Source organism: Narcine bancroftii, chromosome 14, assembly GCF_036971445.1.
Source record: "Narcine bancroftii isolate sNarBan1 chromosome 14, sNarBan1.hap1, whole genome shotgun sequence".
Taxonomy (NCBI): domain Eukaryota; kingdom Metazoa; phylum Chordata; class Chondrichthyes; order Torpediniformes; family Narcinidae; genus Narcine; species Narcine bancroftii.
The window spans coordinates 39,885,948-39,904,887 of record NC_091482.1 but is presented as its reverse complement, the minus strand read 5'-3'; the positions used below and the strand labels follow the sequence as shown (position 1 = coordinate 39,904,887).

At 44.6% G+C, this 18,940-nt stretch overlaps 2 long non-coding RNA genes across 4 annotated transcripts in view; both read right to left on the bottom strand.

Annotated features, from left to right (window-relative positions):
- The window catches only part of LOC138749240 (uncharacterized), a 32,787-nt gene extending 24,552 nt beyond the window's left edge, over positions 1–8,235 (bottom strand). The window contains exons 1-3 of one of the 3 annotated variants that reach the window (XR_011348502.1): positions 8,147–8,235; positions 4,795–5,040; positions 1,697–1,783 (exon numbers count right to left, since the gene is read on the bottom strand). This is a non-coding gene — a long non-coding RNA (uncharacterized lncRNA). Of the gene's footprint in view, positions 1–1,696; positions 1,784–4,794; positions 5,041–7,599; positions 7,636–8,146 lie in introns of those variants that run through there. The other 2 variants (XR_011348503.1, XR_011348504.1) reach the window with 2 other exon arrangements.
- Positions 8,236–13,329: 5,094 nt separating this feature from the next.
- On the bottom strand, positions 13,330–16,563 carry LOC138749490 (uncharacterized). Its single transcript, XR_011348691.1, has 3 exons — positions 16,297–16,563; positions 13,741–13,807; positions 13,330–13,412 (listed from the first exon to the last, which is right to left on the bottom strand). It is a non-coding gene; the product is annotated as an uncharacterized lncRNA (long non-coding RNA).
- Between the last annotated feature and the right edge of the window lie 2,377 nt (positions 16,564–18,940).

Genomic DNA, 18,940 nt, shown 5'->3' with positions numbered 1-18,940 from the left:
AAAGGGAGAATGAGGAAACAAATGGTAAAACTAAACAAAAATGGGAACAAGATTTAAACATAAAGATAAAGAAGGAAACATGGGAGAAGTTATGCTCTGGAACTATGAGAAATACAATAAACACGAGGTTACGTATGATACAATATAACTGGATACACAGGCTATACATTACACCTCAAAAGTTAAATAAATGGGACCCAACAGTATCTGACAGATGTTTTTGTTGTAAAAAAGAAATGGGAACAACAATTCATGCAATGATATGTGAGAAAGTGGAAAAATTTTGGGAAGATCTAAACCAGATATTAAATAAAATTACAGAAAACAATATACCAAAAAACCCAGAGATCTTCCTCCTAAGTAACATAAAAAACAAAGAATTTGGACTTGATTTGGATGGTGCACAAAAATGATTTGTTATGATAGCTCTAGCCGTAGCAAAAAAATGGATTATGTCAACCTAGAAATTAGAAGATAATTTGAGAATACAACAATGGTATATAGAAATGAATAAATGTATTCCATTAGAAAAAATAACATATAATTTAAGAAATAATATTGAAATATTTGAACAAATATGGGAGCCAGACATGAAACACAATCGAGAAAACCTACCGGGGACATCTACCACCTAAAATAACGAAAGGAGAAGGAAATGAAAAGAATTGACTCAGTGGAATTTCTTGTTTATTTTTATTGAATGACAACATTTTTTGACTGGTTTAATGTATCTTAGATTCTGTACTTTAAATGAATGGGGGGGGGGAGGTAGGTAGGGTGGGATGGGGGGGGGGAGAAAATGACACTGTATATATTTGAAAAGGAAAATGTATGTATCTTGGTCAATGTGGTTTATGGTGTGAAAAATAAAAAATTGTTTAAAAAGCCAGAATAGTCCCATTTGCTATGAAAGGGAAAATTGAGGCTGAATTAAACCGACTAAAAGTATGAAGTCACATTAGAACCAATATAATACAGCGATTGGGCAGCGCCCATCATACCCGTACGAAAAGTAAACGGGGAGATTCAAATTTGCAGCGATTACAAAGTCACCATCAACCCATCACTCAAAGTACCCGAACACCCAATGCCCAAGGCAGAAGAATTCTTCCAAACACTCAACAGAGGTCAAAAATTCACAAAACTAGATTTGTCCTAAGCCTATCAGCAGATAGAATTGGAGAAGAAAACTCCAGGGAATATGTGACAATCTGTCCCATCTGGGACTCTTCTCCTATAACTGCAAGTCTTACAGAATTTCAGCAGTACCAGTGATTTTTCAAGCAACCATGGCCACATCACGACATGGACTCTCAGTTGGGCGTTACCTAGATGATGTCATCATCACGGGCCAAACGACAGTGGATACTTACAAAACCTTGAAAAGGTTTTAACCAGACTACAACAGGGTTACGAAAGGACAACTATGCCTTTACGCGCCTCTCGGTAACACATCTTGGGTTTAAAATCGACAATGAATCCAGCAGGAACAGAAGCCGTTCACAAGGCCCCGTACCCAACTAACAAATCGGATTTACAGTCTTTCCTAGCACTTGTTAATCACTACCAAAAACATATCCCTAATATGTCTACCCTATGCATCCCGCTGAACCAATTACTCAGGAAAGATCAAACGTGGTATTGGAACACAGAAATAAAAAAGTCAATCAACTAAAGGAAATACTAATGACAACAAATTAGGTGCTGATCCACTCCGACCACCACAACCATCCGGGAATGGGTCGAATGAAGGCACTGGCCTGGATGCATGTCTGGTGGTGCTCTATCGACAGAGACATTGAAACAACAGTAAGAGAATGTGAAGTATGTCAGACAATGCAGCCAAAAATGGCACAAGCCAAAGCTAACCTATGATAATGACCATCCAAACCCTCGCATTAGATTCATGTAGACTTCGCTGGACTACTCATGGGTGAGACTTTCCTAAACACTGCAGACGCATTCTCCAAATGGCCACTAGTTTCACAGCTGAACAACACCAAAGCAGATCCTATGATTGACTGTGTGTGTCTGTGTGTGTGTGGGTCTCTGAGCGTGTGTATCTCTGAGCATGTGTGTGTGTGTGTGTGTGTTGGTCTATGTGTACGTGTGTGTGGGTCTATGTGTGCGGGTCTGTCTCTGTGTCTGTGTGGGTCTCTGAGTGTGTGTGTGTGTGTGTGTGTGTGTGTGTGTGTGTGTGTGGGTCACCGAGTGTGTGTATGGGTCTCTGTGTTGGTCTCTGAGTGTGGGTGTGTGTGTGGGTCTATTAGTGTAGGTGTGTGCGTCTCTGAGCATGCGCTCCTGCGCTGGGGCGCGCCTGCGCCGGGGCGCACCTGCGCCGGTAGCGCGAATGTGTGGGTCTCTGAGCATGTGTTTGTCTGTGTGCGTGTTTGTCTGTGTGTGTCTCTCTCTCTAATATTTGTTTCTCTTCAGGTAATCCATCCCAAATGGCATTGTGGGCTTTGTTCCCCAAGCTGTCCATATTGGCTGTCCATGGACCATCTCTGCCCCAACAATCCTCAGTGTCACCTGCGTTAAATCAATGATAGGGGAGCACTTTTTGGGTAACTCTAGCCGTGTTTCCTCAGTCAATCTGGCCAGTTTAGTTTTTCATTCACACATTCCTGCTGCCTGGGGTTAATGGGAGTAGCGGAAAATCCCCATTTCCTGAAACAGTTCTTCATTTACATCATCCTTAAAATTTTTTTATTTAATTTCACATATGCATTAAAAACATAAATTTCTTACTTGAAAATAAGTTAACATTAATGCACAATGATTTAAAAAAAAACCCCACCTCCCCACTACCCAATAGAAAAGAAAAAAGAAAACATCTGGTAAAAATTGAGCAAAACTCTCAAATAAATTCTAACGTCTTAACTTTCTCGATTTTAGGAGTCAGAAGGTTCAGGTTGGGTGATTACAACTTAATTCCTACACTTGGTAAATACGGTTCCCAAATTTTTTAAAAAAGAAAATTCAAATTTGTTCCATCAATTATATGTAATTATTTCAAGGTGGATACAACGACCCATTCCCAAATACACATTGGACTTCCAAGTTACTGCCACACATTTTAACCATATAACAATCACAGCACAGAAACAGGTCATTTGGCCCTTCTCGTCCACACTGAACTAAATACTCTCATCTAGTCCCACCTATTTGCATTCCCCTCCCATCCATATACCAATCCAATTTTCCCTTAAAAGACAAAATGGACCCTGCCACCACTATTTCTCCCGGAAGCTCATTCCACTCAGCCGCCACTCTTTGAGTAAAGAGATTCCCCCTCATGTTACTTCTGAACTTTTGCCTTTGAACTCAAAACCTCTTGTTTTAATCTATCCCACTCACAATGGAAAAAGCCTATCCACATCAATTCTATCTATCCTTCTCGTCATCTTAAATACCTCTATCAAATCCCCTCTCAACTTTCTATGATTCAAAGAATAAAGACCTAATTTGCTCAATCTTTCTTTGTAATCGAGATGCTGAAACCCAGGTAACATTGACGTAAATCTTCTCTACACCCTCTCTATTTTGTTGATATCCTTCTTATAATTTGGTGACCAGAACTGCACACAGTACTCTAAATTTGGCCTTCTACAGTCTCAACATCATTTCCCAACTCCTCTATTCTATGCACTGGTTGATATAGATCAGCTATTTGAACAGATTCTTTTTGATGTTTAATTCTGTGTCAAAAAAATTTGCAAGTAAATATTTCAGTTATTTGGTTTTAGAAAGGAATTAAGACAATAAAACATTAGGTCTCAACATTTCTTTCCACTCACATCCCACTTTAAGTAATCCTTTCTGCCATTGGTGCTCTGCGATTAATAAGGGATTGCTTCAGATGGTTTTTGGGTGGAAAGAAAGTTTTAATCATCCCTCATTGACTCTTGACATGCACGGTTTCATAACACCAAAGGAAATGGGCCACAACTATTTTGGTAACTATTAGGTCCAGAGCAGTGATTCTCAACCTTCCCAGTCATGTACTACTTTTAGAATCCCTTACTAATCTATGGCGAAGTGGGATGTGAGAACCATTACTTTAAGGTCTCAGTATATACAATATTGTGGTGAGTGGGAAGAAAAAGTTTGAAAATCACTGCATAAAAGGTTCAACTTTAATGACATTTGAGCAATTGAAATGTAGGTATGGGATACAGAACAATACAATATTCTATTATCAGTTAAAGGCATAGTTATGAGAATATTTGGGTCCATATTTGATGTTAACTGAACAAATTTAATTGGACATTTCTGTGATGTAGACAACTTTGCAAAATGGAATGAGGTCAGAAGTCAAGACAAAGATGGGAGAAAGATTTAAAAATAAATATTCAAGAGGAAATTTTTTTAGAACTTTGTCAGGACACAATTAATGTTGGGCATAGAATGGTACAAGATCTTACTCCACAGAAATTGAATGGATTAAATTCTAATTTTTCAGATAAATGTTTTATTTGGAATAAAAAAATAGTTACTTTACGTTCTACCTGGGAATCTTCAAAATTAAGACCCTTTGGGACAGAATTGGGATTAATTTTGGAAGGAGTTACAAAAGTTAAGTAATACCCAAGATCCAATTTTTCATTTATCTTGGCTACAAAGTGAGGACCATGGCCTGAACTCAGTGCCTCAGGCAGTCCACAGCAGGGTCGAAATTTTAAACCCATCTTCAAATCAGTAAAACAAAATCTTAATAGAAGTCAAGTCAATATTTTCTTAAAACAAACAGGATAAATGTGGGTATAATAGAGCAACAAAGATAGCAACACTTACTGTTTGCATATTTGGTTTAGTTAATTTTGTCTCTGATGCTGCATTTCAATGGATTCAGAAATCATGTGATCTTGTTCATTTTCAAGTTGATTGCTGGTCCTCAGCTCAAAGGATATTGGAGTGTTTAGGTCTTCTTGATGCATTTTCAAGCATTGTTCTACCTCAAAGCACATTGTCATCGGGCTGCAGGAGGGACACCTGCTTGACTCCAGTGGGTTCCTCCAGACATCTCTGAGTCTCCTGCCCCTGTGAGTGTGGAATGACAGTGCTTTGGTTAGTGGCTGTACATAGGTGATCAACAAATATCACTTCAGTCTTAGGATTTTAACCCTGTTCTGCCTTGCGGGTTTATAAGCATTTCAAATAACAGCAAAACTTTGATTCAGTTCAACCCAGTTCCTGCTGACGACTTATTCTTCAAGGTCCCAGGCAAATCAATCATAACAAGACAATATTTTTATTAATTCTATAAAATCACTCTTGACACCAGTGGTTCTCAACCTTTTTCTTTCCACTCACAACCCACTTTAAGTGATCCCTATGCCATCGGTGCTCTGTGCTGTGTCATGGATTGGTTAAGGTGGCGTGTGGTTGGGAAGGGAAGGTTGAGAATCAGTGTTCCAGACCTTATTTTGCTCGGAGAAAAATGGTTGTTGGCCCATTTCTTTTGGAGTTCTGAAACTGTGCACTCCATGAGTCAATGAGGACTGATTAAAATGGGTTTTTCAAACATTTTCTTCTCATTACTAATCACAGAGCACTCATGGCGTAGGGATCACTTGAAGTGGGATGTGAATGAGAAGATAAAGGTTGAGAACCACTGCTCCATTCACTCAAAAGGGAGGCACTTGTGTACTTCCTGAAGAGAATTTTGTGGAGAGATAATGCGTCCCTTCCTTTGGTCAGTCCTAGCTTCTCAGATGAGCGATGTGCCACTCCTCCTTGGTCAAATAAATTATTGCATTAAGTTGTACAGTTCAAAGAAATTGTCCAGCAGGGGTGGTTCATAATTCTGGATCCCTACTGTTTACAGAGCTCAATGAAATGAGCAGGGCCCTGAAGTTATCCCCTATCAGGCGAGACTTCAATTTCTGAATCAACGGTGATTCATAACAGCAGCTCTTGCAGTAGCATCTGTCTGAGGGGGACAGGGTTCAGGTATGGGGATAAATATTCCTTTCCTTTTCTCTAACAAATAGAAACAATTCAAATCCTGGGAAGACTGGATGATAGAAGGCAGCTGTCTTTATTTCTGTATTTTTCACAATGGCATCACCTGCAGTGTAAACTTCGATCTGTTAAATCTTGTCCTGTTAAAAGATAGTTTTACTGCAAACAATCCATGTTCACCTGGAGGCACTTTTTAAAAGGCTGTCGAGTTGACAGTAATACAGTCATGGAAGGTCAGATTAATTCTCTTGGGGAAGAGTTCATAGTGGCTCAAAAGTGCTTGATTAGATGTCAGGAGAGCTGCCACTGAATGTAGCCCCTCAGGCAGCACCTCCTGCCACCACGTAACAGGGTAACCATGTGTTTTTAAAGCAAGATTAACAGTCTTCTAGACTGTAGTATTAGCCCTTTCAACCTGCCCATTGCCCTGCAGGTTGTAGCATATGGTACAGCTGGTGGCAATCCCCTTTCGTAGCAAGGCTCACCGCAGTTCAGGGCTCATGAATGCTGAGCCCCTATCAGTATGAATGTAATTGGGAAAACCAAAAATGCTGAAAATTCTGTCAAGTGACTTAATGACAGACACTGACGAGACATCAGGGCAGGGTATCCCAAAGGGAAACCTGGAATATTCGTCAATTACAGTCAGGAATGTACATTTTTGTTGTTGAAAGGTAACAGCCCTTCAAAATCTAAACTAATCCTCTCAAAATGTCAGGTTGCCTTGATGAGAGTAACCTCCGGAGCATTGAAGTATTGCAGTTTGCATTCTGCGCAAACAGGACAGCTTTTAGTCAGTTTCCTGACTTCTTCTAGCCTGCCACAATCCCACCGAGTCTAGTGGTGTTTTCTGTGTGTAGCAGCCACTACATTTGTGACCCCGACCAGTCCAGATCTCCAAACATGGACTCTTCGGCAATGAGCGCCGTCTCAGTAAAGCTCCCCCCTTCTGGACCAACGAGCCCCGTACATGGCTCGGGCAGGCGGAGGCACAGATTAGACTCCGGAAGATCATCTCGAACTCCACCATGTTCTACCACATGGCGAGTGTCCTCAATGAAGAAACAGCGGCCAGAGTGGATGACACGATCCCTGAGGAGGGCAAGTACATCACCGTCAACCACCTCCTCCTCTGCACCTTCGGACTCTCCCGTCAGCAGTGCGCGGCCAGACTGATGCACCTCGATGGCCTGGGGGACAGAGCCCCATCAGCTTTAATGGATGAGATGCTCACAGTGGCAGAAGGAAACAAACCCTGCCTGATGTTTGAGCAACCCTTCCTTGAACAAATGCTGGAGGTCATCCAGCTCCTGCTAGCGGACGAGATCTTCTCAGGCCCCAGGAATGTCGCAGCCAGCGCTGACGAGCTGTGGCGGATAAAGAGAGAGAACCAGGTCACCCGCCCTACTCGCAGCCAACCACAGCCAGCCCCAGACAGAAGATCAAGGAGCACAGGCCCCTTCATCCGCTCAGGTCCTCGACCCACTCAACCTCGTGGGTCCCCCTCGCCCTCGCAGGTCCCGACCCCGACCCCCATCCCATCCCATCCCACCCCACCCAACCCCACTCTCACACCCATCCCCGCCACCTCTGACCCAGTTTGTGTGAACCATTTCTACTAAAGAGCATCTTCACCATCTTCAGACGGTCAAAGAGCGCGCGGCCCATGACGTCGCTCTTACGTCATCACGTTAACAGCCCGGATAACGCGGCAGGCAGAGGTTCTCAGGCATGCATGCACAGTGCACATCTCCCCGGGTCTGTCTGTCTGTCTGTGTGTGTGTGTGTGTGTGTGTGTGTGTGAGTGACTGTCGGGGTCTGAAGGTGATTCAGTACCGGTCCCAGAGCGGATCTGTGGGGCTCCTGTGCTTCCAGGACTATGGGACGCTTCTCCCTGGGTGCACGCCTTGGTGCTAACTTAACCAGCTGCTCTACTTGAGCCCGTGGTCTCACTCTCTCGTGCTCCCGGGACAGGACTGCATTGATTTATTCCCTGTTCACTCCCTCTCGTGCGCTGGTGAGAGAACTGCCTTGATTTATCCCTTGGCCACACCGTCTTGTGCACCCAGAACAGCACTGCATTGATTTATCCTCTGGTCACACCCTCTCGTGAGGCCTTGACAGGACTGCACATTCTCGTGCAACAGGGACAGGACTGCATTGATTTATCACCTGGTCTCACCTTCTCGTGCGTCCGCAACCTGACTGCGTAGATTTATCCCCGGTCACATAATCTCGTGAGCCTGAGACAGGACCTCATGGATTTCTCCACTGGTTTCACCCTCTTGTAAGCCCAGGACAGGACTGCATTGATTTATCGGCAGGTCTCCATCTGTCGGGTGCCCAGGGCATGACTGCATATATTATTGACTGGTCACACCCTCTCGTGCGTCTGGGATAGAACTGCATTGATTGATCCCCTGGGCAGCTACTCTCGTGCGCCCGGGTCAGGACTACATTCATTTATACACTGGTTACACCCGCTCATGCGCCCGTAACAGATCTGCTTTGACTCATTCTCGGGTACGCCCCCGACAGGATTGCATTAATTTATCTCCTTGTGTCACCTTCTTGTGCATGCAGGACAGGGCCTCATTGATTTATCCCCTGGTCATTTAAACTCCTGCGCCGAGATAGGACTATAATCATTTATCCACTGGTCACATGCGACCACGTGCCCGAGATAATACTGTATTGATTGATCCCGTGCTAACGTACTCTTTTGCACCCAGGACAGGACTGTATTGATTTATACCCTGGTCACACACTCTCGTGCACACGGGATAGGACTGCATTGATTTATATCCTGGTCACACCCTCTCATGCGTCTGGGATAGAACTGCATTGATTGGGGCTGAACTGCATTGATTTGTCCCCTAGTTACACCCTCTCGTCCGCCCGGGACAGAACTGCATTGATTTCTCCCCTGGTCTCACTCTCATGTTCACCTGTGGCAGGACTGCATTGATTTATTGGCAGGTCTTCATCTGTCGGGTGCTCAGGGCATGACTGCATGTATGGTCATTTCCTCTCGTGCACCGGGATAGGAATACAATCATTTATCCACTGGTCACATGCTAACATGTGCTCTGGTTATTATTGCATTGAGTTATTCCGTGGTGACTTATTCCCGTGCTCCGAATGCAAGACTGCATTGATTTATACCCTGAAAACTCCCTCTTGTGCACGTGGGACCGGAATGCATTGATTTATCCCCTGGTCACCTACTCATGTGCGCCCAGGACGGAACTGCATTAGTTTATTACCTTATCACCTACTCTCATGCTCCTGGAACAGAACTGCATTGATTTATCCCCTGGTCTCACCATGTTGTGCACCTGGGTCTGAACTTCATTGATTTATTCCCTGGTCACCGACTCTGGTGTGCCCTGGACAGAACTGCATTGATTTATCCTCTAGTCACACCCTCCCGTGCACCCTTGATAGGATTGGGTTGATTTATCCCCTGGTCACACCCTCTCGTGCGCCTGGGACAGGACTACAACTCCCATTTGTCCATGCAGGACAGGACTGCATTGATTTATCCACTGGTCTCACCCTCTCATGCACCCGGGACAGGACTCCACTGATTTAACCCCTGGTCACCTACTATCGTGCACCCGGGACAAAACTGCATTGGTTTATCAGTTGGTCTCCACCTGACGTGGGCCCGGGGCATGACTGCATCAATTAATGCCCTGGTCACACCCTCTCGTGTGTCTGGGACAGGACTACAACTCCCACTTGTCCATGCAGGACAGGACTTCATTGATTTATCCCCTGGTCACTTTCACTCCTGCGTCAGGATTGGACTTTATTGATTTATCCCTTGGTCACACACTCTCATTCGTCCAGGACAGAACTGCATTGATTTATCCCCTCGTCTCACTCTCATGTTCGCCTGTGACAGGACTGCATTGATTTATTCCCTGGTCACACCCTCTCATGCGCACGGGGCATGACTGCATGATTTATCCCCTGGTCACATGCTATCGAGTGCCCGGGATAATACTGCATTGATTGATCCCGTGCTAACTTACTCTTTTGCGCCCGGGACAGGACTGCACTGATTTATCACCAGGTCACCTACTCTCTTGCACCTGGCACAGGACCTCATGAATTTATCCCCTGATTTCAACCTCTTGTAAGCCCGGGATAGAACTGCATTGATTTATCTGCTGGTCTCCATCTGTCCTGTGCCCAGGGCATTACTGTATGTGTTATCCACTGGTCATACCGTCTGGTGCACCCGAGACAGGACTGCATTAATTTATACACTGTTCACACCCTCTCACGTGTCTGGGATAGAACTGCATTGATTTATCCCCTGGTCACACATTCTCGTGCGCACGGGGCATGACTGCAAGGATTATCCCCTGGTCACAGCCTCTCGTGCACCAGGGGCTGAACTGCATTGATTTATCCCCTAGTTACACCTTTTCATCCTCCCGGGACAGAACTGCATTGATTTCTCCCCTGGTCTCACTCTCATGTTCACCTGTGGCAGGACTGCATTGATTTATCCACTGGTCTCACTCTCTCGTACATCCTGGACAGGTCTCCACTGATTTATCCCCTGGTCATCTGTTCTCATGCGCTGGGATAGGACTCCAATCATTTATCCAGTGGTCACATGCTCTCGTGCGCTCTGGTTATTACTGCATCGAGTTATCCCGTGGTTACCTACTCTCGTGCTCCCTGTACATGACTGCATTGATTTATTCCCTGATCACCTCCTCTCGTGCGCCCAGGACAGAACTGCATTAGTTTATCACCTTATCACCCACTCTCGTGCTGCCGGAACAGAACTGCATTGATTTATCCTCTAGTCACACCCTCCCTGGCACCCTTGATAGGACTGGTTTGATTTATAGCCTGGTCACATCCTCTCGTGCACCCAGGACATGGCTGCATTGATTTATCGCCTGGTCACACCCACTCGTGCGCCCACACTAACGCTCCTGCGCCGGGACAGGACTCCACTGATTTATTCCCTGGTCACCTACTCTCGTGCACCCTGGTCAAAACTGCATTAGTTTATTCCCTCGTCTCACACTGTTGTGCTACCGGAACAAGACTGTATTGATTTATACCCTGAAAACTCTCTCTTCTGCACGTGGGACTGAACTGCATAATTTATCCCTTGGTTTCACCCTCTCAAACTCCCGGTACGGGACTCCAATGATTTATCTCCTGATCACCTACTCTCGTGTGGCCGGGAGAGGGCTGCATTGATATATCCTCTTATCACCTACACTCGTGATGCCGGGACAGGACTGCATTGATTTATCGCCTGGTCTCCTACCTTCGTGCGCCTGGGACTGGACTGCATTAATTTATCTCCTCGTCACACCCTCTCATGCACACTTGATAGGACTGGATTGATTTATAGTCTGGTCACACCTTCTTACGCACCTGGGACAGGTTTGCGTTGATTCATTCCCTTGTCACCTACACTTGTCAACCGGGACATGATTGGATTGGTTTATTGAGTTGTCACACCCTCTCGTGTGCCCTGGACTGAAAAGCATTGATTTATTCCCGGTCACACACTCTCGTGCACACGGGGCATGACTGCATTGATTTATCCACTGGTCTTCCCTCTCGTGCGCCCTTGACAGGACTTCGTTGATTTATACACTGTTCTCACCCTCTCGTGCACCCGGGACACAACGCTACTGATTTATCCCCTGGTCACCTACTCTCGTGCGCCTGGGACAAAGCTGCATTGATTTATCCCCTGGTCACTTACACTCCTGTGCCAAGATAGGACTACAATAATTTATCCACTGGACACATGCTCTCACGTGCCCGGGATAATACTGCATTGATTGATCCTGTGCTAACGTACTCTTTTGCGCCCAGGACAGGACTGCATTGATTTATTGCCAGGTCACCTACTCTCGTACGCCCAGGACAGGACTGCATTTATTTATACCCTGGTCACACCCTCTCATGTGTTTGGGATAAAACTGCATTGATTTAACCCCTGGTCTCCTACTCTCGTGTGCACGGGGCATGACTGCAAGGATTATCCCCTGGTCACACACTCTCGTCCGCCCGGGACAGAACTGCATTGATTTCTCCCCTGGTCTCACTCTCATGTTCACCTATGGCATTGCATTGATTTATCCTCTGGTCATTTCCTCTCATGCGCCCAGGACAGAACTGCATTGATTTCTCCCCTGGTCTCACTCTCATGTTCACCTATGGCATTGCATTGATTTATCCTCTGGTCATTTCCTCTCATGCGCCCAGGACAGAACTGCATTGATTTATCCCCTGCTCTCACTCTCATGTTTGTCTGTGACAGGACTGCATTGATTTATCCCCTGGTCACCAACTCTTGTCCTTCCGGAACAGGACTGCAACTACTCTCCTGTCTGATTCATTTTTCTCAACGTATATCCTTTACATGAGTGACGCGAGGACTAATTGGGAAACTACTCCCAGTGCAGTGATTTTTCACTTCTTATTTCTGACTGCCAGACTACGCCTCGAAGTTGACACTCATCTTCCATTATAAACCTTGACATTCAATGCTAAACGCCATCATGTCCCTCCCTGAGTATTCCTTACAACATTTGTTACCTGTATCAGCCAATCCAATACCCCTTGACAGCCAATACTCAGTAAAATCCACAACATCGTAACTCCATGCACAACCACATGTTCTAAGGTGATAACATTCATTCTTAACACCACTCACATTTGGATAGACGTATTTCAATCTCTCCAAATGATTATATGCATGTTTCCACAACTTTCAGGCATTCTGCACAAATCCACAACACATTTACTCATCCCATTCATGTTCTGCCCTTTTTTCTGCACCCAGGTTCAGATTTACTTCCGCCAGTCAAAATGGTTTCAACCCTTTCCACCATTCTAGATTATCTGCCCGCAATGATATCTGTCCGTCTACAATTCAGGTGCATCTGTCAATTTTGTACTAGTAAGACTTTCCCCAGAATAGGTCTCAATGAAGTAATGCAAAATCGCGCACGAAGTAAGGGAGTTCATTTTCTGTATCAGCCAAATTAGGTCACTGGACATTTTAATATATTTCAGTGACACTCGTCGTTTTGTTGCATGTTTGAACTTGTTTTTCTATTTCTCATTGTAAAGTCGTTTATTTATTTTTGGACAACTCGAATGATTGCATGTGAGAAGTTATTTTATTTTCACCCACAATGTGCTCAGATGGCGAATGTGTAAGGGGAGACAGTGCTAATGAGTGTTATTGTAGAACGTCAGATGAAAAGGAATATATGTTTGAAGAATTAATTACTGATGTCTGCAGGGATGTAATTCCGTCATTAATTAGCATTTGAGCAGAAGTCATGTGTGATGAAAGATGCGAGATCCAGTGGCCGATAAGAGACTGCGTGGACGAGATGGAAATTCCCAGATTGTGTGTTGCCTCCTTCCTTGTGCCAGCGTTCGGGCTGTCTCAGATGGAGTTTAGGAATTTTCCAAAGAAAAAAAATAATTAGCACGTAAATAATACGTTGTTTTTTCCAACGGGATACATGATCTCAACTCCATATGCCACCTTCGTAAACCCAAATTAATCTCGTTTATCCATGTAATCGTTTTACATATTTTAGCAACAACTGATGCCAATCTCAAAAATGCTTTTTGAAATCTAGTCAATCTGAATTCGAGACCCACTTTTTAATATTACCTAACAAATTTAATAATGGATCCGATGGTATTCTAACCTTAAAATATGTTCTAATAACTCATTAAGTCGCATCCAAAAAGATTTTTTACCATATCGCATGACCAAGTAGAATGTAAAATACAACGAACGTCCTTCCGATATCTAAAAAACATAAATCTGAAGAAGATAAATTACATTCCTTTAATATTTCTGGAAATAAATATAATTGATGCATAAGATTATACTAAACCTATACTACGCGATACCTATACTAAATCTATATCTTACATTAATAATCTTACTCAAACAATGTTTACACAAAATCCTCCAATCATCTTGGATTTTCACAATCCCTAAATCCTTTCCCCATTTTATCCTAGATTAATGAGAGTCTTGTTTAAGCATTTTATTTTGCAATAACAAATACATTTCAGATATAAATCTCTTCTTACCACCTTCTATAAGTAAAGTTTCAAATTAAGAATGTTGAGTCATCCTCAAAGTATATCTATAATTATCCAATAATAAAGCCCTATCTTGATTATAACAAAAAAGGGTATTTGACTGGATTTCATATTTCTCTTTCATTCTATGAAAAGAAATAAAATAACCTCCTTCTAAATAATCCTGTACAGTTTTATTTCTTTTTGATCCCATAATTTCAAAAATTGATAATTAAGTGTAAACGGGAAAAGTTTATTCTGATATAAAGGTGTTTTACACGAAATTTTCTCGTGTACCTATTTGTTTATTTATCACAGTCCATGATTCCATCAAAGGCATTAAAAGAGCTGACGTATACTGACGCAACAATTTAGAATTCCATTTATAAATAAATTGATCCTTCTTCTTCTCAGGAATCCAGGATAATTCTATATTCGCCCAAGAGTATCTTGGGCGAATCAGGCTCGGCCAGATCTCTTAGGGGTACAGTGTCAATCCTCCCATCTGGGAATTTAACATGAGCATAAATGGGTTTAGCATGAAATGGTTGGACTGGAGGAGCCGTATTACGTGTCCGAGCTTGGCTCTTCAGCAGCATGGTGCCAGGCTCAGATAAACAGGCTGGCCAGTCCATCACAGTTCCTGATTTCATAAGAAAAGCTACATTCATGAGTTGTTTGATTTGTTGCAGTACACAATAAGGACCGAATGGAATGTAGTGCCTCAGGCAGCACCTCCTGCCACTGGGTAACAGGGTAACCATGTGTCTTTAACACAAGGTTAACAGTCTTCCAGACTGTAGCATTAGCCCTTTCGACCTGCCCATTGTAGCGCGTGGTACGGCTGATGGCAATCCCCTTTTGTAGCGGGGCTTGGCGCAGCTCATCACTCATGAATGCTGAACCTCTGTATGAAAGTAACTGGGAAAACGAAAAGCACTGAAAATTCTGTCAAGTGCCTTAATGACGGACGCTGATGAGACATCAGGGGAGGCTATTGTGAAGGGAAACCTTGAGTATTCGTCGATTACAGTAAGGAAATATACATATTTGTTGTTGGAAGGTAGCGGCCCTTTAAAATCCAAGCTAATCCTCTCAAAAGGTTGGGTTGCCTTGATGAGAGTGGCCTCTGGAGCATTAAAGTTCTGGGGTTTGCATTCTGCGCCAACAGCTTTTAGTCAGTTTTTTGATTTCTTCCAGGGAGTAAAGAAGTTTGTTAGCCCTTATGTCTGCTATGGATCTCTTTTAGCCCCTCAAGCTGAGCACCGGCAGCAGCTCGTGACAATGTGTCAGAGGGATCATTTAAACTGCCAGGTCTGTACTGGATCTCATAAATGTATGTTGATAGTTCTATTCACCAGCGTGCCATCTTATCGTTTTTCATTTTACTTTTGTGTTTAGTACTTAACATGTATGCTACAGATTAATGATCAGTAACCAGGGTAAATTTTGTGCCAGCTAGAAAGTATCTCCAGAGGTGAACAGTCTCATTGTAGCCTGGGTTTCATTTTCAAGGATGTTTTAGTTCAGGTCCGTGTAACATGCGGGAGAAGAATTCCACCGGTCTGCCCTTTTGATTAAGGCAAGGGTGTCAAACTCAAATTCACGGAGGGCCAAAATTAAAAACTTGGACTAAGTCGAGGGCCAAACTAAATATTTAATGAAAATTTTCAACAACATCTGCATGTTTTCTCTTCTTTCAACATATGTAATGTTAAACTTTAGGATATAACTTTAGGAGGATAATTTTGCAGGTCAGGAGTAGGTAGCTCAAGTTCACCCTTTGCTTGACCTGAGGGAAACCTATTTGGTCCCTGTGGAGATGTAGTCAGCATTCACAAGCTGTGTCCATTTTGGCCTGCATCAGGACTCAGCATTTCCTGCTCACTCCTCAGGCTCTAGACCTCTATTCACCCTCGACCCACCATCCCTCTACCTGACCAGTCCTTTACCCAACCTCTACTCACCCCTCACTCCACTCGCTCTGCCTCTACCCACCCCATCCTATACACACCCCTCTACTGCCTCTCCCCTGTTCCTCCCTCTACCCGTCTCTCACCCTCTAATCACCCCTCCCCTACTCGCCCTGCCCCTCCCCTTTTACCTCTTCCCTATCCACCCCTCCTTCTACTCATCCCTCCCTCTAACTGCCCCTCGCACCACCATAACTTCCCCTGCCCATTACTCCTCACCTACACCCTCTGCCCACCCCTGCTTACCCACCCACTCAGGCCCAGCGCGCTGCCGATCAGCCTTTGCGGACAGCCACCATCTCTCTCTTCACGTGCAGGGCCGAACCAGCCGTCCCTGGGGTCCGCGCGGGTGCAAGCGCTGAAGGCCATGGCGACCAGGAGAAGTGCGCTCGCGCTGTGGAAGGGCCGTCCGGTGCCAGTCGCGCGGGGCTCGCGCTGCCCGGGGGCCATGCGCAGCCTGCCATGCCTGTCGCGCTGACAGGAAATCACAGGCGCTCGCCCATCTGCCGCACCGCTCGACAGGTGGGAGAAGTGACTGGTTGTGCGGGGAGCCTTCCAACTGTCTTGGCGGCTGATGACATCGACAGACTTCTCGTGTTACAATTTCTCGTGTTACAATGGGGAAGGATGTGCAATGAAGGGGGAGGATGGTGGGGGTGACATTACCAAAAAACAGCATCGGCTCTCGCTGCAGGGCAGGCCACCTCTAATACATTTTTGAAATGATCTTGCGGGCCAAATATAATTATATCGGGCCAGAGTTTGAGATGTGTGGATTAAGGGTTCCATCTAAAGCACAATCTGAGACATCAGTTTCCACTTGGTATGGGACATCCTCGTCAATGGACGAGAGTGCAGCTTTGGCAATATCAGCTTAAATTCTCTCAAAAGCCTTCAAAGCTATGGAGAGAAAAAAAAGATTTATTGTCAAACAGAGGGCGTGCCTTCGTAGCGTAGTCACGTACCCATTTGCAGTAGTAGGAAAAGAATCCCATACACCTTTTAAGGGCTTTTGCGGAGTCTGGGGGTGGTAACTTCTTAAGGGTGGCCATTCTTTCTGGATCGGGGTGGATTTCGCCCTTGCTGACAATGTAGCCCAGAGTGGGTAGCTCTGTCGCGTTGAAAACGCATTTGCCCTCGTTAAATGTCAGGTTGAGTTCTTTACCTGTTGCTAAAAATTTCTTTAAGTTGTTGTGCTCAATCTGTGTTTTAACACAGATAGGGAAACGTACCCTGTAACTCATTTGTTCTAACAATAATATCCATTTCCCTCTGAAACACTGACATACCATTAGTCACTCCAAAAGGTACCATTTTGAACTGTTATAACCCCCCCCATCAGCCTCAAAGGCCGTATAGGGTCGTCCTTTTTCTTAATGGGGATTTTGTGATAAGCCGCCTTGAGGTCGATAGTGGAGTACACTTTGTATTGCGTTATCTGATTTATCATTTCATTGATGCGTGGCAGGCGGTAGGCATCCAGGATAGTGTAACGGTTGATTGTCTGGTTGTATTCAATAGCCAGTCGTTTCTTAGTGTGATTTTTCACAACTACCACCTGGGCTCACCACAGACTCATAACATGGTTCAATTACTACCTCTTTAAGCAGTCTCTGGGTCTCAGCTTTGATAAACTCATGATCCTCCTTGCTGTAAGAATGGCTCTTAGTGGCGATCGGCCAACACTTGGAAAAATCACTGAACGGGGAAGGGGCTTTGATATTTAGTGAGGACAGACCAGACCATAGTAACTAGCGTGGGGGATGGTAAGTGTGGCTAGTGGCCCATCGAAACTTTTCATCTGAGATTGAATATCCAACCCCAGTAACACAGGACTGCAGAGCTCAGGCATTACAAAAAGCCAAACATCAGCAAGGCAATGTCCCTGCAAATTTAAAGTAACTTTCCACTTGTTCCATACAGTTTTTGTAAGTTCACTAGAAGCCATCGATATCTTTAGGTTGTGGATACTTCCACAAATTTAAGGCTTTGGCAACCTTCTCGTGGATGTGGCTCTCAGTACTCCCTGAGTCTATTAGGCAATTGAGAGTCTCACCATTAATTTCCCCCTTCATGTCGACCATTCCAGTCCGTAACACCCCCAAACTTTTCAGTCAATTGAGCTAACACAGGTCACTTGAAGCTGATTCGGACGGCTTGTCTGAAGAATCCTCCTTTTCAGAGTTGTCTTGCATTCCTGCAGCTTTAGTGATCTGGCCGAGTTTCCCACAATAGCTGCAGGTAACAGATCGAGGCGGGCACTTCTGTCTGGGATGCCAGTTCTTATCACAGAAGTAGCATTTGCCAGGGGTTCACCCTTTTCTTTCCTTCAGAGTTCCTGCACTCCTGGATGTTTCCCTTTTGGTTTCGAGCATGGCACTTCTCAATGTTTTGGCTAGAATAACTGCCCCGCCATAGGTCAGGGGCTCTGTCTCTAGTAGCCTCTGATGGATGTAACTGGAGTTGAAAAAAGCATCCAGCTTTAAGGCATTCCGGTGTTGTTGCACATTGAGTGCCCTGACATCGCATTCGTTTGCCAGCGAGTCGAGGTCTAGTGCATAGGCAGCATCACTTTCCCCGGGTTTCTGGCGTCTTGTCAGCAACTGGTGGTGAGCAAGCACCACATTCCATGGCAGTCAGACGTTTCCGGGCTATAGCCAGAGTGGTAGCTCCTTGCGTTAAGCCAAAAGGGACTTCACCCAGCAGGGATTACCTCATCGATCACGTTGTTTCGAACCACGTAGTAATAGAAACAAGCAATCCAGTGGTTGAAATTTTCTCTGACCCTCGGGGCAGACTGGTCGATTGTCAGCCGCTCTGGCTTGAGTGCTGCATCCATTTCTGCAAATAAAATTGAAGCCCAGTTGATGAAGTAGACAAAGATGATGTGGTCA